General features: G+C 38.0%; 2 long non-coding RNA genes across 7 annotated transcripts in view; one reads left to right on the top strand and one right to left on the bottom strand.

Annotated features, from left to right (window-relative positions):
* Positions 1-19629, bottom strand: part of LOC136255527 (uncharacterized) — a 188697-nt gene that overhangs the window by 72944 nt on the left and 96124 nt on the right. The gene's annotated exons all lie outside the window — the stretch shown is intronic.
* LOC136255526 (uncharacterized) overlaps positions 11701-19629 on the top strand; it is a 298310-nt gene continuing 290381 nt past the window's right edge. Inside the window, exons 1-10 of one of the 6 annotated variants that reach the window (XR_010700935.1) lie at positions 11702-12008; positions 12157-12200; positions 12251-12428; positions 12483-12518; positions 12619-12727; positions 12778-12918; positions 12969-13049; positions 13103-13188; positions 13242-13310; positions 13362-13491. This is a non-coding gene — a long non-coding RNA (uncharacterized lncRNA). Of the gene's footprint in view, positions 12429-12482; positions 12519-12618; positions 12728-12766; positions 12919-12968; positions 13050-13102; positions 13189-13241; positions 13311-13361; positions 13493-19629 lie in introns of those variants that run through there. The other 5 variants (XR_010700934.1, XR_010700938.1, XR_010700933.1 and 2 more) reach the window with 5 other exon arrangements.

Genomic DNA, 19629 nt, shown 5'->3' with positions numbered 1-19629 from the left:
CCGGCCAGGTGGATCAGTCAAGCTTACAAGTTCTGCTAGTAAGACAGGTGGGATTTCGTGCAATACATGGCATTTGAATTTCGCTGAGTGAAGTGAGTGAATACGTCATCCTGTCAGCAGTGTGCTAGGACTGCAGCACAGGCTGTGGCTAACGTAAAGTAACCTGTATTTGCACTAAAGTATTAGCTCTACCGGACTGTTGATGAGTTTGTTGGAGTACAGTTGTGGCACGTGCGATGATGCTCGACGAATATAGCTACCTCGATTGGAAGCAGTTAGTACTGAAATGGTTACGTAGCTAGTTATTTAAGCTGTAATAATACAACACCGTATAGGCGCCAACTTCTCCAGCAACTGTCTGGGACTTTGTGGAGGTACAATGCAAAAATGATACTCCGCCAGTATTCGCTTACTGCTGAGGACGAATTTCCTGACTTTGACATTTATTTATTTATTTATTTATTTATTTATTGATTAGCAAACACCCAACAGGGTTTTTACGCTAATGTACAAGGTACGTACACATAAGTGCCTAGTTTAAGTTACAATAACATAAGTGCCTATAATTTAGGTTACAATAATGATTAGTACTAAGTTACAATAAGTGCTAAGTTACAATAGGTGCTAGGTTACAACTAGTGCTAAATTACAGTAAGTGGTAAGTTACAATAAGTGCTAGAATTACAATGAATACTAAATTACAGTGAGGGCTAAGTTACAATAAATACAATAAGTGCTAAGTTACAGTTACAAAGTAGGAGTAGTTGATTGTTTAAATGTTTCAAGATCAATGGTAGATAGATTAGGGATACATAGATCGTTCCAATGGGGAATAGTTCTGGGTAGGAATGAATAGAGATACGTGTTTACTGAAGACTGTATATGATTAAATTTCTGATCATGATGGGCTCTGGTAGCATTGGTTAAGTTAAGTACGTACAGGTAGTAATAAGTATAGTTAGGTAATAAGTAGTAGTATGTTGTAGTTTTCAGTATGTACGTGTATACTTAATTTTACGTGAATACCTAAAACACCGTATTTTGGCTAGCCCACCATTGGGTAATTAGCCTTTTTTGCAATTATGAATGATTTTGAGTGTTTCGTGGGGGCATGCCTGCCCTTCCATCACCTTCTGGCTAGCTACGCCCCTGCAGCCAATATAAAATGGTGGTTTGTGTATATAACTCAAGGGGTCACCAACTGACTCGAAATCTCGTACACCTTCAATGAAATCCTGCCTGAAATATGAAATCTTATGTTCTTATCATGATTCTGATTATATACTCGTTCTGGTACCATAGCTTACACTCAACTGCTCCTGCACAAAAGTAAGAATGAAATCCGATGTTCCACTTCGCTTCGGATTTGTATTAAGCGAGTTGTGGAAGCCGCACAAAAACAGGAGCTGTGGGAAACAAGCCATACAAAACCAGGAGATAATTGCAAACTGCTCAAAAGTAAGAATGGAATCCGATGTTCCGCTCCACTTCAGATTTGTATTAAGCAAGTTGTGGAAGCCAAACAAAACCAGGAGCTGTGGGAAAGAAGCCGTACAAAGCCAGGAGATAATTCATGCGAACTGCTCAAAAGTAAGAATGGAATTCGATGTTCCGTTCCGCTTCGGATTTGTATTAAGCTAGTTGTGGAAGCCAAACAAAACCAGGAGCTGTGGGAAAGAAGCCATACAAAGCCAGGAGATAATTTCATGCAGACTGCTCAAAAGTAAGAATGGAATCCGATGTTCCGCTCCGCTTCAGATTTCAAGTTGTGGAAGCCAAACAAAACCAGGAGCTGTGGGAAAGAAGCCGTACAAAGTCAGGAGATAATTCATGCAAACTGCTCAAAAGTAAGAATGGAATTCCATGTTCCGTTCCGCTTCGGATTTGTATTAAGCTAGTTGTGGAAGCCAAACAAAACCAGGAGCTGTAGGAAAGAAGCCTTTTCAAGCTCTTCTTGGAAATGTGCACAACTCATCTTGTAGTGTGCTATCTGGTGTTCCTCAAGGCTCTGTCCTGGGTCTTCTCCTGTTCATAATATACATTAATGACCTACCTATCTCTAAGATTCGTTTGTATGCTGATGATGTAATAGTTTACAGAGCTATCCTTTCAAGTGAAGATGCCTCAATATTGCAAGAAGACTTAAAAAAACTAGTCAGCTGGGCTGCAACCTGGCTTATGTCTCTCAACCTTAACAAATGTGAACACCTAGTTATAACTAGCAAAAAACAACCCTTATCAACTATGTGTAATATCAGGGACTACCTCATTCGCGAAGTTACCTCAGCAAAATATTTAGGAGTTACAACAAGTCAAAATATCTCTTGGTCTAAACATATTGGCATTATAACTTGTAAAGCAAATTCCATTCTAGCTTTTTTACAAAGAAACCTTAGTCAGTGTTCACTTCGTGTCAAATCCTTAGCTTATTTTACATATGTTAGACCGGTGTGGTCACCATTTACACAATCTAACATAGACAAGATTGAAAAGGTACAACGTAAGGCTGCTAGATTTGTTTTTAATGATTATTATAGATATTCCAGCATAACTAACATGCTCAACTGCTTAAAATGGGAATCCCTTGAACACAGAAGAACTAAGTCTACCATTATCATGTTCTACAAAATCATCAACAACATTGTTTCAGTTGACTTTTCCAATTATCTTCATAGAAGCTTTACCAGGACAAGAGGTCATCAAATGAGATTTATGACTATTCCTGCTAAAAGAAACACCTACTACCACTCCTTACCCACAGCTATTCGACTATGGAACTCTCTGTCTGAAGAAACAGTTAATTCTCCTAACTTACATTCATTTATTAACTTATTAAGTGTATGTTAACTTGATATGCAGTACACTCATATTTTGAGTCTTGTATAACAAAAAATTAAATTAAGCCGCACAAAACAAGGAGAGAATCCATGCTAACTGCTCAAAGGTTGAAATCCGATGTTCCGCTCCACTTCGGATTTGTATTAAGCGAGTCGTGGAAGCCAAATAAAACCAGGAGCTGCGGAAAAGAAGCCATACAAAACCTGGAGATAACTGTTAACTGCTCACGAATGGAATCCGATGTTCCGCTCCGTTTCAGATTTGTATTAAGCGAGTTGTGGAAGCCAAACAAAACCAGGAGCTGGGGAGGAAGCCATACAAAACCAGGAGATAATCCATTCTGAGTAAGAATGGAATCCGATGTTCCGTTCCGCTTCGGATTTACTTAGCAAACTACGCAAACTTCATAAACTTAGCAACACACAAATTACAAAAGCAACTTTAGCATACAGATGCTCCTGGTTTTGTGGGGTTTCACACCAGATAGGGCTTCGACAGTTGTTTCTGGTTTTGAGGGATTAATCACGGGAATGATTGGCCTTGTTTCCCGAGGGCTTTAGCTGCAAGCCGCTCCTGGTTTTGTATGGTTTCTTTTAATAGTTATGTCTTCGCTTTGCTCCTGGTTTTATATGGCTTCGCAATTCCTCTCAATTTCGTGAGGCTTTGCTCCTGCATGGCTTTCTCCCACAATTTTTTGGTGTTTCAGAACTTGTCACTCTACGCCAACCAGTAATTTAAAATCAGATTTTGCAGCTCTCGTTCGATTTTGTGAAATCCTTTGATATCTGTGAAATCTTGAGAAATTTGTTCAAGATTTTGAAATCCGTACCCCTTTTTCGTGAGTTAGTAACCCCTCGATCTAACTAGCTAAAACCTACACACTGCTGTTTATGCAGCTTATAGAAATAATAAACCTATTGTAAAACTAAGTAATCTTCACTTTCAGACAGCATCATGTACTGATAGCCAACTTCAATTTCCTAGCACACGGAAGGCCTCCACACTCGAGTCCCTTAGTTGGCAATACTTCTTTCCAGGTATACATTATTCTTGGCCGGTCCTCCTGTTGATGGTCAATAACTTCAGACTTGGCCTGTACTCCAATATGTTCGAGTCGAGACATCACGTGCCCACAACATGTAACAAATAAACAAATCATTCATCAGGTAAATATACACCAACAATTCGCTAACCCGACACATGTATAACACGACCACTCAAGTTAGCAACTCCTCCCTTGTAACATGTCTCAACCAACCATTGAACAATTCTTCGACATTTCAACTATGCATCACGTGTGCAAATGATCACGTGATGCAATAGATATTTGCTATGGTTCAGCATAAATGTGATGTAACCCTCAAGAGTAGTACAGAGGAGCGCCAGTTGGTAAGTAGCTACCGGAGAGCTCCAAGATTTGATGTGATTTTTAATTTAAAAAATTCTGCCTCTGGAAAGGGAGGTTCGTCCGAACCATCCGAATCCCCCTGCCTATGCCCTTGAATAGGCTCGCTTTACCATCCGTCAGTCCAGACAACAAAATTATAATGACTTCTAGCTTAGCCAATATCAAGTCTTGTGTAGATCCTCAGCTTCAACAAACCATTGAATTAATCAGCGCTAAATGCTCTTCACTTTGGTTAACTGCTCTTCCACTTCAAGAACAGAGATTTCATTTGAACAAACAAGAATTTAGAGATGCACTGTGCCTGAGGTATGGCTGGCACTCTCCTGGATTCGCTGTGCTTTATCATTTCCCTAATATGGCTCTGCTGTACTGGCCATTCGTGGGAGCAGAAAGCTGCAGTCAGCAGAGTTCCCTGCTGTCTCTACTGAACTGCGCTTAGTGGAGAGCCGTATTCTTATTGATTAGAAAAATTGTTATTTTGTTTGTATGTGTATTGTGTAGTTAAAACGTGTTCTATTAATATTGTCTTCCAGCTTATCAGTTAGTAACCCGGGAAAAAAGAGTAAGTAGCTAGTTTGCTTTTAGTTGTAGAGTAAGCCACGAATGTTCGACCACGATTTTTCTTTAAACCTGCAAAGAAAATTTCTGCTCTTGCTATGCCTTTGGAGAGGTCTAGGCCATAAACTCTTGCATGCAAAATTTCAGACCTGCAGCTTTCTTTGTCTGGCTGCAGGAGCTGCAAAAGTGACCTGTCCGAATATTTTCAATTCTCGAACAAAAATATGTATTATCGGTCGAGTGGCACTGCTCGTAATGCTTGAGGCTGATCAAGTCTTTCTGTGCTTGATATGAAAGAGCAACTCTTATAGACTACTCTCCAAATATATGTAGATATTTGGCTTAGTCCTTATTGGTTGTGAATCAGGGGCGTAGCCAGACTTTTGGTGATCCCACGGCCTAGCTGAAGACCAAAAAGTTAATTGGAATGTTCGTGGGGGAAGGCCTGAGTGCTTCCGCTAGACCACGTTCAGGGACGGATCTAGGATTTATAAAAGGGGGACTACTAATTTCTTGGGTAGAGGTGTGCAAAGCACGCATGCTGGAACTAATTTCAGATTCATTATGGCTGACTTCTCGCGTTTCAGCAGCGTAACTAACATGCTCATTGACCTTAACATCCCCAGCTTAGAACACCGCAGACAAGTCAGGGGCGTAGCTAGCCAGAAGGTGATGGAGGGGCAGGCATGCCCCCACGAAACACTCAAAATCATTCATAATTGCAAAAAAGGCTAATGACCCAATGGTGGGCTAGCCAACATACGGTGTTGTATTATTACAGCTTAAATAACTAGCTACGTAACCATTTCAGTACTGACTGCTTCCAATCGAGGTAGCTATATTCGTCGAGCATCATCGCACGTGCCACAACTGTACTCCAACAAATTCATCCACAGTCCGGTAGAGCTAATACTTTAGTGCAAATACAGGTTACTTTACGTTAGCCACAGCCTGTGCTGCAGTCCTAGCACACTGCTGACAGGATGACGTAATGTGATTGTTTAATTCTGTACTTGTATTGTGTATGTTGTTCTGTTTTTGTAATTGTATATTTTTGTAACAGTAAAGATTGTATGTAAGGGTATCACCTTGTACAGGCACATGCCTTTTGTGTATCCCTTTAAACAATTTGATAATAATAATAATAATAATACGTATTCACTCACTTCACTCAGCGAAATTCAAATGCCATGTATTGCACGAAATCCCACCTGTCTTGCTAGCAGAACTTGTAAGCTTGACTGATCCACCTGACTGACTGACTGACAAAGTAAAAACAGACTGCACTGCCGTACGTACAAAGGTCCAGTGTGATCGACTCGATAAAATAAACTTGGTACATTTATTTAGCTAACACTTTATCACCTCGTAGACAGTAGTTTCGTAGCATCATCTGGTCTCCTTTGTCACTTGTGAGTTGTGACTCCTGCCGTGGAGAAGCGGGTAACTCTTTTTAGATTCAAAAATGTTCTATCACAGGAGTAATCTAGGCTAAATATAAAAATATGTGTCTAATATTTTCGTTCGATGGATTCATGAGCGAGCTGAATGTTGTGTGTGCGCATTCACTAGCAACCCCTGGTGATACCCAGTAGTAGTGTACGTAATTTACAGTCATTTGCGTGTCAGTTTAATACTGGTAAACTTGTGACGAAGGTTTTAAAAAAAATCATTTAGTGACTGATGGAGGGATTTGCCCCCCTTAGCTACGCCTCTGAGACAAGTATCTAGTATCACCCTCCTCTACAAAATTGTTCATAATCTCATTGATATATCTCCAGTTGATTTAATCCCTGTCACTTCTAACACCAGAGGACATGATTAAAGATTTCATCATATCTATGCAAGGACCAATCAGTACAGTAATTCATTCTTCCCTAGATCAAATAGACTGTGGAACTCACTCCCACCTGACCTAATCCAACAACAATCATTACAAATTTTTAAGTACCAACTGAAATTATTATTACTTTCCCCTACCAATCAGTAATCCCATAGTCAATCATATTGTAAAACATTTTGTATGCATGTTTCATATGTGTGTTAATCCTCAAACTGAGGCTGCACATTTTTGGAAAATAAATAAATAAACTAGGGAGTCTGGGGGCATGCCCCCCCCCCCCCCCAGGAAAATTTTGAAAAATAGATGCTAAAATACTGCAATTTGGAGACATTTCCACATATTAAAATTCATAATATTTTCTGCCTGTAGATATTTTATATACTGCCTTTAGGTTATAGGCATGGCTCTCTGAAGCATTTTGCTAATGGAGAAGTTTGGGTAGGTACAGACAACCAAGTACATGATGCACCCCTTTCACAATTGCACAACACTGAATAGGTGCATGTTAGAATAATAATAATGTTGAAAGTGGAAAATTTTGAAATTTGAACAATACAAGATTGAATCTGAGAACATTTTCAATGGAAATTGTGTACCTCATTTAAGTATTGCCATATATATTAACTACACAAGTAGATGAATGAAGCCCTTTAAACAGACCAATGCACTTCATTGTATGTATAGGTGCAGGCAGATTTGGAAAAATTCCATAACAGAACCAACTACATGTTTCCAGTGAATGTTCTATTAGAGTAGTTAGCTGACTGCTCTATTAGAGTATCTCGATCTTGTACACCTCCAATGCTGATCCGGGTCCTTGTTGCATAACTTTAGCATAAATCCACTGATAATACCTTGGAAAGATGTTTATAAGGTGGTTTTATGAGTATTTGTATTATTAGTGATCATATAATTATGCTAAGACAAAATTTCATTATAATACTCAGCATATTGGTCAAGTAAAGCCTAAATATGAAGGGGGGGGGGGGCTTCAGCCCCCAAACCCCCCTTGATCCGCCTCTGATGTTTGAACGAAAATCATGCATACACAAAATGTGCCCTTAGGCAGTAACATTAAAAAGTGCTGTCTGTGCATCTAACTAGCTAAAACCTACACACTGCTGTTTATGCAGCTTATAGAAACTATAAACCTATTGTAGCTAATACTAACTTAATCTTCACTTCCAGACCGTGACAGCCAACTTCAAATTTTCTAGCACATGCGAACCCTCCACATTCCGAGTCGCTTAGTTGGCAATACTTCCTTCCAGGTATAGATTATTCTCGGTCAGTCCTCCTGTTGATGGTCAGTAACTTTAGACTTAGCTTGTACTCCAATGTATTCGAGACATCACGTGCCGACAGTGTGTGACAAAAACAAACCGCAGATAAATATTAGGGTTTCCACTCAAAATAGGAAGGTGCTTCATTTTGTTGTTTTTTGGAGATTTTCACACAGAGTTACCTTTAAGATAAAGCAAACAAGTGCTAATTTGTTATTGGAATGTTTGCAGCAGTCACTATAAACACAATTTTAACATAATATATGTAAATATCCAAAAAGTGGTTACGTGATCAAAAATCCCTTCATATAGAATTTCCACTGCAAAATAAGATGATACCTCAGTTTTTTCATTGTTTCTGATGATTTTCATGCAGGCTGACCTAAAGACAAAATAAACAAGTGCTAGCATATTATTAAACTGTCTATTACTTTCAATATCAGTGCAGTTTTAACTGTAAATACCCAAAAAGTGGTCACATGGCGAAAAATCCCATTACAGCTATAAAGGATGTGCTATAGCACTACAAGATGTAGAAGTCTTCATTATAAGGCAAGAAAATACACTAATTGTGACTTCAGTCACCCCAAAATACAGTGATTTTCTAATAAGCTGCCCGATTTAACTATTATGATATTTTTGGTCACGTGACTACTTTTTGTATGTTTTTGTGCGCTAAACTTATGTTGATACCCAATGCTACAAACAGTCTAATAATAAATTAGCACTTGTTTGCTTTATCATAAAGGTCAGTCTGTGTGAAAATCACCAGAAACAACAAAAGGAAGCACCTTCATATTTTGAGTTGGAAACCCTATTATGCGTATTATGCTTTTTCTCAGTATCTTCCAACCTTGCCATCACCTAGCTACAATGGGCTGTCTTTACAAGCATTTCTAGCTGAGTAAACTTAGAACACAACATAATAATCTACTTACTATACTGAACTGTAACTATAAATTTATTCATCAGCACACACATGCATTTTATCCATGCATTTTATCCCACTAGCTATAGCTAGTCCTATACTGATGTACCTAAATCTTATGTACATAATTTCACTTTGTCTACAGAGCTTCACATGAATGGTACTGTGCATGTATGCTACTTTATAGCTATCAGAAGCATGCAGATGGTCTTATACTCAATTATAAATGTGGATAACTGGCTAACAATTTACAACACAATTGGGTAAATAAGCAAGGGGAGCAATTACAGCATGCATGGTAGCTAGTAAGTTCTAACTGAATTATACATATACTGCTTGTGCAAAGCTAATAACTTGAAAAATGAACTTTGTAAGTATCATCAGTTGTGCAACATGGCTCCTTTGCATTTTTATGAACACTCTTCTTCTTTTGAGGATCCAATTTCTTGTTTATGTAGTTTTCTTGTTTATACATACTGTAAATAGTACCACCACTCACATTCATCACACTGGACCTACAGCACAAATTAATGTGGATGTTGTTAACTTTAAAGAGTACATCCAGATAAGAGTAGCTAAACACATTGTCTTCCCATCCACAAGCATGACAGTAAGTAGTGAGTAGCTATACAACACACTTAACAATTAAACAATGCTAGATAATATACATTCGTTACTGAATTATACATTAGAATTCATAAACTCACCATAAATCTCTGCCATGTTATGTTTTCCTGTAGGCAATGTACATGCCTCATTCAATAGCAAAGATTCAGCAAATTACAGTTTAAAAAAATTATTGCACAATTAATTACTATGTACATCAGCCTTAGAGTATAGCATGTCTAATATTGCTATAAGCTACAGCCATGCAGGTTTACATTAATTTGTAAACTGAAACATTACTTTCTCTACAGTTATATCTCTTTGCTACCTCCCTCAATGTTATTGTATCAGCATTCTCCAGGTCTTCCTCTGTTTCAGCAATCCTTACATTGTACTTCTCGAGCTCATCTGATTGAAATTGTCTGCTCAACACTCCTTTAGTGCCACCAGGCATAAATATCCATTTTTAAGTGGAAGTGTACTAACAAATTAAAGGTAAACAATAGATTATATGTAGCAACAATAGAATAAAATATATTTTAATGAAATAATATACATATATTATATGGCTATATATGCCTGAAAAAATTGGCTCAATTTGCCAATGAATGCAAATTATTTAATATAGTTGCTATGTTTTAACCAATCAGAATGCAGTATTTTAATGTGCATTTATATGGACAATTATATCAAAATCTTATGTTTATATTTAGCTAAAATGCTACCTCTACTGGCTTAGCCAGCATTTATATCACTATGCATTCCAGTTATATTCATTGAAAAATCGTGAATATCAATATGCTGGTACAATTCTACAGCCTAAGTAATATATAAGCCTGAAACTTTCTCAATCCATTCAGCTACAATGGTACTCACCGCTGACCAATTTTCAAGTCATTAGCATTTTCCAATCTTAAGTTACAGATTGTCAAAGTTGGTAAATTGGACATGTGTGGAAGACCCCTTTTCGCAAATCTGGTCACATATGTGTGGGTATTGTTCTAATTTTAGGGAAGCGTAGGCTCTTGGGCAGACCATTTATAGGCAAAACAGACCACTGTATATAATATTATTAATCCTGAAAGTACACAATAACAACTAACTCTTACAACTACAGTACACAATATTAATATTACAGGTATATATGCATAAATTACATTATATTACATAATGTCACATTGTTACATTACATCATTAACTCTATTACAGATATGAAGGAGGAGTAGCACTATGTAATAATGGTCTAGTTTTTGAATTTTCATTGTATCAATTAAACAATGGACCATGAATTCAATAGGAAGCAATATATGTGTAGCAATTGCTGCCGCAATGTACTGTGTGGAAGAAGAAACAAAAATTAAAATTTTCCATATGTTCTCAGTGTGTGCAGTTGCTATGCAACAGCTAGATAATTTGTGACCGGATTTGCAAAAAGGTACCTTTTCACACACAAAATTTGACTCTGCATGCATATTTTGAACTTCGGGGTTTCATAAGGTTTTGAACATATACACTGTGAAAAAAGAGGAATATAATATGGTATATCTAATGGCTTAAACTATACAAATAATCTCAGCATAGCCTTGCATTATACTAACTATCTTATACTTTAGTATAAACCCCATCTTATATTATGGGAAACAGATTATACTTTAGTTTAATACACATTCTTTGTATGGCTTTGTTTACTTAACTAAATGTGATAACTTTTTAGCTTCACCATCAGATCTCATTATTGTCTCATTTTTAGCTTAACCATCTCATTATCACCATCTCATTATCACCATCTCATGTGACTTAAGGTTTTTTTTTACTGTACCAAACAAAGTCATGATGATTTTACAATAAGTAGCTACACTTCTGTTAGCTAATCACTATAGCTAGCTAACTAGTTTCAGTTTGTTGTGATAATTTCATACGCACACATTTTCATACAGCAAAGCATATAATACCAGTAAAATTAATTATTCAATCTAAGAGCCATACAAATCTAGAGTTTCTTGCACAGTTAGCACAGCTGCAAAAGTTCGTAGTAATGCTTGTTTTAAAATTGAAGGGGAGCGCATGCGTATTACTGATGCAATTAAGTCGCCATCTTTGTCGCTATTGTTGTACTGCGGTTTTCCAAGTTCTTGCAATGCAAAGCGTCATGCGCTAATAATGTGTCAGTATGCGCAGTTTTTTTAAATATACCTGTAATATTCTGTGGCTGTCGAGTTGTATGCGTAGACATCTTTGAAGTCCTGTGAGTCAGTAGTTGTCACTGAAAATCCACTGTTGAACAACTGCGCACGTACATGCTTGTATAGCGCATGACGCTTTGCATTGCAAGAACTTGGAAAACCGCAATATCAGAGGTTGTAAATGTGAGTGATACGACGGTGTATCTCGCGGAGAGAGTGTACGCGATCGGCGCCATCGTCCAATGAGCCACGATGATAGTTATGGACCACAACTGTACATCCCTGCTGGCTGTAGTGGTGAAGTGGCGCTGCCAAGTGGACAATTCCTTCGATGGCAGCAATCAAAAACAGCTCTAGATGAGTAAGTATTAGACTAAAATGATAGCTTGTACGATAGGTTTAGCCGTATTAAATTGTTTATTGTGTATTGTATGACAATGGCCTGCAAATGATTCAACTTTGGTGTTGCTGTGTACGTATTACATGTTTTATATCCTGTTATATCTCAGCTTCTGGCGGATGACGAGTGGACACAGTTCATCAGCCATCAACGGTAAGAGTATGCATGGTCTGCTCTTACGATTTTGTATATTATCTCTTCAGAGGTACAGTTTCTTGTCGAACCTCTTAGTTCTACAGGCTGTCAGTGTATAATATCTGCAGTGTTAGTTTCCTTCAATGGCAGCTGCTTCCTTTAAAGAATCTGGTAGTGACCATATGTGGACAGTTTTGTTCTTTTTTCACGGAGTTGTTCAACGTCATCTTCTAATTACTTACAGCTGTAAGTGCATTAAGCCTGATTGTGTTTTTATTCATTTTCTTTTCAATGGGGTAGGAATTACAGACTTGGTGATTCTTATTGCTAACATCTGTAAGTAAGTACACTGAGAGTGTCCAGTATACAATTTATATTTACGGTTTGTGGAAACTGGTCTCATTTCTTCATGTTTTTCACTACTTTTTATCAACAGCTGACGGCTGCTACCTTGTCTGGCACTGTAAATGAGTTGAGTGCTTTCAAGAACCTGTTCCGTCTTGTTTGTCCTTATTTCACTGACCATGCTCGTATTGCTAACAAAAGTAAGTTCACTGAGAGTATGCAAATTATATTATATTTAGTCTTGTTTCAGTTGTACTTAGTGATTACAAGATTCTTGGACTTGGTTATCAGTGTATCAGATGCTTCTTGTGAGCTTACGTAACACGTTAGCCCAACAAAGTCACATACTAAGTGGCTGTTTTATGTCTGGTTAGACTCACTGATAACACCTGTAAGTACACCAAATAACCCAGAATATGAATTATGTTTGCCTCCATTTAGGGTTGTGAGACCTGGTCTTATCAGACTTGTCTTAGATGTACATGGATTGTCGGTCTCAGTTTTAAAAGATTGTTACAAACTGTAAGTATAATGGTTGTTCAGTATACGCATTATATTTACCATCTTTAATATAGTTGTGGGACCTAGCCACCATTCTACATGGTAATACTAGGTTTCCAGACAAGGTCGTGGTTTTATGAGATTCTTATTGTTACAAACTGTAAGTCCAACGATTATCCAGAATACACATTATATTTACCATCTTTGCATTAGAGCTGTGGGACAGTTCTACCAGACGACTAGCAGATTGTCACAGAGTTCTACATAGTGATGATAATACAGGTAATTTGTAATGGAACTTGTGAATTGTATTTACTGCCTTACCTGCTGCAGTTGGATAAAGACTGACAAACGACGAAATTGATTTGATACTGCCATGGCCAAGGAGACATTGATTTACTAGCTGTACCTATTGTGGTTTTAACATATTTACAGAATTAAATTCATTACAAATATAATTATAGAAATTATTTAATTAAGGTAGCCACAGATTATAGGAAAGTAAAAAAGTACAGTAGTATAGTAGCCAATATATGGTTGAAATAGGCTTAGTATAGTCTGATAATACACTGCAGTATACTAGTGATTTAATCTCTAATATATGACTGTCTTAAATGTATTCAATAAGCTTGTTATAGTAAAGTCCTAATCTAATAATATATGCTGTACTATTTCATTCCAATACTAACATAATAAGACTGTTATATACCTTATTATTCTGAGCTTTTTTCACAGTGTACCTTATAATTGCCTGCAATTATCCATGAGTGTACAGTAGCTACTAGTATCTAGCAGCATTTTACACTATAACCCCATGCTGTGGGTTATAGTGCTGGTATTTGCAATGCACTTTGCTAAAAGATTTCCAGTGGACTAGCTAATAGCTACTATTATCCTTCACTGCATTCTGCTTTTCAGTACACTTTATTGGTGTTAAGGCTAACAAAGTGTCACTAAGCTAAAGAGCATGCATACTAATAATTGTGATGTTCAACACCACTACTATACTTAGCTATGCATGTTTCTTCCACACATTATCCCACCAAGGCTTCCCCTATTGTCTGGTTTTGTTTGATCATGGGAGTATTTAGAAACAACATCGTTCATGCAGAATGCAAAATCATCACAGTCAAGCTTGTGTAGTTTGTAGTCGTAGTCACCCAATGTTGATGTGAATCCCAGATGGTCTTTAGAAGATGATAGTCTAGTGTTCCATACAATGAGTCAGCCTTGAATCTGTTGATGTTAAGGCTGGGGTAAGCATTTTCCACAATTCTTCCAACTTTATGATGTGTGAAATAATCTACTTCTTCTAGTGGGATTCAACAGCATTATTTTTATCAGTTAGATAGACAGTTGAGGCTGTTAAAGAGGAGCTGATGCATTATGGTATATAGCTAGCTATATCTAAATGCTTGGGTACAATTGATAAGATTATCATGCATGCATGATAGCTACTCAATGGATATTGCAATCAGTCTTGATTTAATGGAAAAGTTAGTGTTTTGCTAAACTGAAATTCCATTATTTTCCACTGAAAATCTGGTAAAAACACTCTCAGATTCACCTTTAGAGTGCCTAATTTTCAAAAATTTCCTGGAAGGCACGCCCCCAGACCCCTCTAGGCTGGTATGCTTTACATGCTAGTGTGCTTTGCACACTAATGTAGTCATTATTCTCATGATTGTTTTTATCATATATTGTCCCAAATCAAGATGTCAGTTTCATCACTTAGGCCATTCTAAATAAATTCTCTGTTTCCCGTCCTGGACTCAAGCATATTTGCATGCGGGCGGGCGGTCCATTTCCATTCCTTCATTATAAGAATGGCAGCTTTTCCCAGTATTTGCCTGGCACAACCATATAAAAAGCTGCATAAAAGCATGCTTAAGCTTGTTCCTTCCTTTTTAAATTGCAAAAATAACACAAACGTGAAGTTTGTGCTGACTTGATAGCACTGCTGACACGTGAGCTTTACTAAGCCTGTCAGTATGCAAGAATAACCGGAAATAATAGAAGAATACGAATATTTAGAGCTGACAGTAACCAGATTCGGGCGGTGGACGGGAAACAGAGAATTTATTTGGAGTGGCCTTATATTATAGTCATGCGAGACTATATATCATGCCATCAATATTCTTTCATTTTAAGGAATGCTTTATTTTAAATAGGTTTGCATCATGCAGTAAAGCAAATTATATCTTAATCACAGTAAAGCTATAAATACATCTCAGCTCTAGAGAATAGAATAGCTAATCAGATCAAAATATGATTGCTCTATTGGAGTATCTCGATCTTTACTGAACAGAAACCGCTAAGCGAGACTATAGCTCCTCCCCCCTCCCGAAAAGAAATGAAAGCAGTGAGCCATCCGGCGTAGTCAATAGGTACGGCAGTGTAAAAACCTTCTGCTTAATTGGGGCGAGCCTGAGCGAGCCCCACACTAGCTGGTCAAACCCGTGTGTACGAGCGTCAAGTATACGGACATAGTGAACGATCAAATGCGGCGATCATCGTATGTACGAGCGTCACGTTTACGATGATGAACGAGAATGTAACGGTAGAACGTATGTACGAGCGTCACAAACACGGATGGCAAACGAGAATGTAGCGGTCCAAGGTATGTACGAGCGTCACGTATACGGATAGCGAACAAGAATTTACCAGTCCATGCTACCACGTGTGCAGATTGTGCCACATGGCAAGTAATGTGGAGACTGATGAAGCACGAGAAGAGAGGCTACGAAGAAGGAGAGAGCGCGACCGAATTCGCAGACAGACAGAAACACCTGAACAAAGAGATGCAAGGTTTAATATAATCACTTTACAACTCTAGTAGAATTACTCAACCATTTTGTATAGATTGGCTAGGCGCAGAGAGTATGATAGGAATAGATGTACTACTATAAGATTACAGCAGAGTCAGTCAGAAATAGAAGAGAGCCTCAGGACAAGAAGAGAGCAGGCTAGGACAACAAGACGGACCGAAACTACTGAAGAAAGAGAATCAAGGTAAATTTGCAGGACAGTACTTTGATTTTATTCCTACATGTACTGGTACTTCTGCTACTTCATACAGACCGGCAAATGTCAGTATCAACATCAATTGATCAGGCTCGCCCCACAATGCTTTTAGCATTTGTCTAGTATTATACACATACCAGGTTAGCTATACTCAGATCGTACGATTTTCCGTACCATACGCGTATGGTTGTACCGCAGTGGCGGATCCAGGATGGGGCATTTGGGGCAAATGCCCCCCCCCCCCTTCAAGAAATTGCATACAAGATCGAGATACTCTAATAGAGCAGTCAATTACTCTAATAAAGCAGTCACAATGTTCATGAGGCAGTGTAGCTTACCTATGAAGCTATAAATAGGATTTTATTTTATATAACAGACGTGATATAGTTGGTAAGGATAACTAGCTATTATTGTCGTGACCTTTTTTTTTTTTGGTCTTCAACTGGTTTTCAGCAAGTTTTTTTGGTCTTCAACTGTTTTTCAAAAGGTGCCCCCCCCCCCCCCCCCCCCCCCCCTCTTTCCAAACTCTGGATCCGCCCCTGCATATGGTATGTACCATACGCGTATGGTACAAAATACGCATATGGTATAGAACAGGAATACATGTACTTTCTAAGCAGCCATAGTTTGTTTCATTCCTCTACTCGTAAGCGGAACTACAACCATTAATATTCGGGTGTGTCGCGACCTCTATAATCGGACAGAGCAGAATTTCATTTCACGCAGTTTTATCACTTCAAAGCTACCTTTTAGGTATAATTAGCCATGAAAATGAAAAGTGTGGTACAAAATCTAACTGGACTTCCAAGGAGTCGTAAAATTTTACCATTTTAGCGATCAGTATGCTACTGTGGGACTCCACAAAATGACTTATGGACTGTTCCGAAGAACTTTTAGCACACTAAATGCATAGGTGTGTAGCACAAAGGGGAGGGACTAAAGTCCTTCCACTTCCATTTATCAAGATATACTCTAATAGAGCAGTCAGCTACTCTAATAGAACAGTCATGTGTCCAAACAAACATTTAGATGCAGGTTTTAGTAAAATTCAGTCACCTTTGTTACCAAAATCAATTTCAGAAAACTACTCTTTAACTTTCCTGTTGGGGGTATTCCCCAGACTCCCTTGATAGAGCATGCTTTGCATGGTAAGAATGCTTCTCACTCTCAACCAGCCATGCTACTTAAGCCCTTCATGCACCTGATTAACTTTTGCTATCTGCTCTTACAGCCATGCATGTCACATGTACACATGCTTTGCAAAACGCTAAACAAAAAGTAGTTTTGTATGAAATGAACAACTAGCTACATGCACTCACTGTTGATACAGCTATACAGCTAGTAATTAGCTAGAAGATATGACAGATTTTTAAAATGAACCAAAGAAAGGCATGGCATGTACACTATATAGATATAGCTGTGACAAGTGTATAATGTAGGTTAAAAGCACACAATTAACTCCAATCTGGATCGTAATTAATTTAACTGCTGGTATGGTTGGTTGCAGAAATGGCAAATATATAGTGATAGTCATCCTTGCTGGTTGTTACTCTTGTTGCTCCAGGACATGAACATGTGGTGTTATTCTTTGCATCTCTTATACACTGTATGTGACCCAATTTCTTGACTGGATGATAGGAGTTCTTAGCAATGTACAAGTTTTGTTTTCCACCTGCAAATTAGCTATATACACATGCATGCATGTCTTATTTTTAATTAAGCAAAATCATACATTTCATTGAGCACATTGCATAGCATGTGTGACATGCATGGCTGCAAGGGATATAGCAGAAATAAGGTGCATAAGAGATTTACAAGCTAGAATGGTAGTTGGTTTATACAGTTTGCAGTGTGATAAGTATACTCTATAGCATGCGCTATCAAGAGGGTCTGGGAGCATGACTCCCCAGAAAAGCTTTGAAAATTAGCCTTCTGAAGTTCATTTTGATATACCAAGGTTGAGATTTTATTCAAAAATGCATCTAAATACTTATTTAAAATACATGACTGTTCTATTAGAGTAGCTGACTGCTCTATTAGAGTATATCTTGATAAATGGAAGTGGAGGGGTGGAAGGACTTTAGCCCCTCCCCTTTGTGCTACATCCATGTATTTCAGTGCTAAAAGTTCTTCGGAACAGTCCATAAGTCATTTTGTGGAGTCCCACAGTAGCCGATACTGATCGCTAAAACGGTAAAATTTTACGACTCCTTGGAATTCCAATTAGATTTTGTACCACACTTTTCATTTTCATGGCTAATTATATCTAAAAGGTAGCTTTGAAGTGATAAAACCGCGTGAAATGAAATTCTGCTCTGTCCGATTATAGAGGTCGCGACATACCTGAATATTAGCTAATGGTTGTAGTTTCGCTTACGAGTGGAGGAATGAAACAAACTATGGCTAGTTAGAAAGTACATGTATTCCTCTAACAGTCAGTGGTGGTTGTGAGGAATTTCATCTTATAGTGGAGGATTGCTGGGCGGTGTCCAATAAAAGAGGTAAACTTCCGATATTAGAGGTTTTCGGACGGTCACTTTAATCGGCTGTAGCAAAGCAACCACGAAAGCTTTCCAGCCCACATTTTGGTATGTTGCTAGGCTAAGTGTGAAGTTTATCCGTGGAAAACTTCAGAAGATTCGGCCTGGTAGTTTCTGAGAAAAAGTGTCCGACAATAGATCGCTTACTCTAAATCCTCTCGGCCGCCCTGCTTGCAGCCTTTTGTCTTGTGTGATCAGGTGGCAATGGGGACAGTAAAAGGGATCTTCACTTTCCTGTAGCATTTTGAATAGAATAGTCCAGCACATTTATTTATTTATTTATTTATTTATTTATTAATGCTTTATAGTACACACATACAAGCATGAGCTTAGGTACACACACAGATACAAGAATTGACAATACACATGGTGTATTATTATTATTATAATAATTGCAGGACTTTGAAAGAGTATACGTGCAATATAGTATGTAGTTAAGTTAAGTAGTTAATTAAGTATAAAAAGAATTATAAATTATAATTTGTTTAAGAAATCAGTAGCAGATCTACGGAATGCTTCAAAGGAATCCAAATTAACAACTGAGTCAGGTGAACTATTCCACAATCTGACAGTAGCTGGGAAGAAACTGAATTTGTGTATATCAATTCTTGAAAAAGGTGTTTGACAGGGGCGTAGCCAGGGGGGGTTCAAAGGGTTCGGACGAACCCCCTTTTCAGAGTTAAGTTTTTTAAATCGTGATACTGGTTAACTAGAACTGAATTAACTTACACAAATCCACTGAAATGGGTAGCTACAGGTCTTCACGCAGAGGAATTCAAGTACCTCTACTCGCTATTGCGAATGAATTTATAAGAATACACATGTTTACACGTGTACACGTGTACACGTGCACACGTGTACACGGCCCCAGACCCCCGCTGTGGAGATTCTATACTTAGGGCAGAACCCCCCTTTTGGAAATCCTGCCTACGCCCCTGTTTGATATCTTCTATTGTGCCCTCTAGTAACAGTGTCGATGAGAGATATCTCATAGGGTAGTTCTAGTGCGACAGAACCTTGCAATATCTTATAAAACA

Source organism: Dysidea avara, chromosome 5, assembly GCF_963678975.1.
Source record: "Dysidea avara chromosome 5, odDysAvar1.4, whole genome shotgun sequence".
In the NCBI taxonomy this organism is placed as follows: Eukaryota; Metazoa; Porifera; class Demospongiae; order Dictyoceratida; family Dysideidae; genus Dysidea; species Dysidea avara.
The sequence above is the reverse complement of the archived record's forward strand: the minus strand, read 5'-3'. Positions and strand labels throughout refer to the sequence as shown.